Source organism: Tupaia chinensis, unplaced genomic scaffold (genome assembly GCF_000334495.1).
Source record: "Tupaia chinensis unplaced genomic scaffold, TupChi_1.0 Scaffold139962_1, whole genome shotgun sequence".
Taxonomy (NCBI): Eukaryota; Metazoa; Chordata; class Mammalia; order Scandentia; family Tupaiidae; genus Tupaia; species Tupaia belangeri.
In genome coordinates this window covers 75,107-77,655 of record NW_006199840.1, presented here as the reverse complement: position 1 = coordinate 77,655, position 2,549 = coordinate 75,107, and positions in this window count along the sequence as shown.

The following is a 2,549-nucleotide window of genomic DNA, read 5'->3' as shown; positions in this document are numbered from 1 at the left end:
GTAAAAAAAAAATCTTTTTTTAAACTCTTACTATATTTTTTAAAGAATTATTGTATTTAACTCTGTTTATTTTCATTTGACCAGGGAGGGACAGAGTGAGAGAGAAAGTGAGAAAGCGAGCCACCATGTCCAGTACTCAAACCATGGTCAGCCATGTGGGAGTCCAGCTCCCTTTACCACAACACCACCTACTGGCCCCAACTCTTATTACATTAACTTGATTTATTACATACTTCATCTTATTCCCAGTTTCTAGAATATTTATGGAGTTTATTTTGGTGAATTCAGTACAATGTGGGTATATAAGACTACATTTTTTTTCCAAAAGTTTTTAAAACCAGAAATCTCTTTTATAAAGAAGAGTTTTCATTTCAGTCATCCTGTTCTCCTATCCTAAAAATATTGAATAAATTCAGAATGGTTATAATTATTATTTAGTAATCCTCAACAATAGACATATATTATAATCACACTTGATGAGAAAGAGGAAAATTCTGATAGAGAGTGCAATTGTTTGTATGTTCCCCCCAAAATTCAGCAGATTGGACCATACAGAAGAAAGAATTCCTGATCTGGAAGACAAAGTCTCCAACACACCAAAATAGGCCCAAAACACCAAAAATAGTGAAGAAGAAAATAAAACAAAACAAAACAAAAAAAACACCCTAGAAAAGTGAGGACAAAATACGAGAAATTTTAGTCACCATGAGATGTCCAAATATCCATATAATGGGTATTCCAGAAAGTGGAGAAGCTGCTAAAGGCCTGGAAAATCTCTTCAATGAAATAATATCTGAAAAATTTCCAAATATAGAGAAAAATGAAGAAATTCAGACCCCAAAAATACAAATTACCCCAAATAGAATTAACATAAAAGGATCCTCCCTCAGCACATCATAGCTAGATTGGTAAAAATCAGACAATGGCAAAGGGAAAATGTCAAGTTACTTATAAAGGTTATCCCATTAGTTAACATCAGACCTCTCAACTGAAACAATATTGGCAAGAAAGAATGGGATGTAAGTAAAGAAAGAATTGAGAGACATATTCAAAATGCTAAAAGAAAAACAATTTCAACCAAGAATACTATATCCAGCAAGATTACCCTTCAAATGTGAAGAACAAATAGAAGTATTCTCAGATAAACAAAAAATGAAAGAATTAACCAATACTAGACCAGCTCTACAAGAAGTACTGAGGGGAGTATTGTGTCAGGAAAATTAAAGAGAGACAAACAGAAAAAAGAGAACAAAAAACAACTGAGAAAGTGGCTAACAAAATGACAGGGATAAGTTTGCAAATATCAATAATGTTGAATGTTAATGGATTAAATTATCCTATTAAAAGACACAGACTGACTGAATGGATACAAAAACAGGAGCCATCTATATGCTGCTCACAAGAAACACACCTCACCGATAAGGACATACATAGACTGAAAGTGAAAGACTGGAAAAAGACATTCCATACAAATAAAAATTCTTAAAAGGGCTGGAGTCATGATATTGTTATCAGACCAAATAGACTATAAGATGAATGATGTAGGAAGAGACAAAGAATGACATTATGTAGTACTAAAAGGACTTGTACATCAAGAAGATATAACACTTTTAAATATCTATGCACCAAATTGGTCTCTCCACAGCCTGTACCTTTGGCGGCAGCTGCCTGGTACATCTCAAGGCACCTGCCTGAGCCTTTGGCGGCAGCTGCCTGGTACATCTCAGGCACCTAGGTGCCTGTGCCTTTGGCAGCAGCTGCCTGATACATCTCAAGGCACCTGGTGAGCAAGGGGGCACGCTGCACCCACTGCTTCCCTTCCAGACCCACAGTCCAGGACCCACCCAGACCCCTAGACAGCCTGCGCCTTTGGCGGCAGCTGCCTGGTACTTCTCAAGGCACCTGCCTGCGCCTTTGGCGGCAGCTGCCTGGTACATTTCAAGGCACCTGGTAAGCAAGGGGGCACGCTGCATCCACTGCTTCCCTTCCAGACCCACAGTCCAGGACCCACCCAGACCCCTAGACAGGTAGAAAGCTCTTCCATTTTTTTTCTTTACTGTCCCCCATTCTTTTGTAAATTCCTCCCTGTCTGTCTCTCCACAGTCTGTGCCTTTGGCGGCCGCTGCCTGGTACATCTCAAGGCACCTGGCGAAATCGCGCGCCACGCTAACGCGGGTCATGTGAGTTTTTCTTTTTTTCCCTATCTTCTCCCTTCTTTTCTCTTATATTATCTTCTCTCCTTCTTCTTCCATTGTGCCAGAGGGACTAGCTAGGCCTAGAATTAGAGATCTGAACTTTTCTAGTCATATAAAGTTATATTGGTTCCTCCTTTATACGGAACCAACTGTGAAAAAGGAGATTCTGCTCTTCAGACACCTGACTGTAGTATCTTTTTTGAGACCATGTGCATGCATACCCAAGATCCCGAGAGGAGAGTGGAGGAGAAGAGATTGCAGCGTGGCCATCCCCCCTGGGGGGTGATTTCTCACTTTCTGTCTCTCTGTCTCTCTCTGTCTGTCTGGTGAGCGCACAAGCCCTATAGCAAAAAA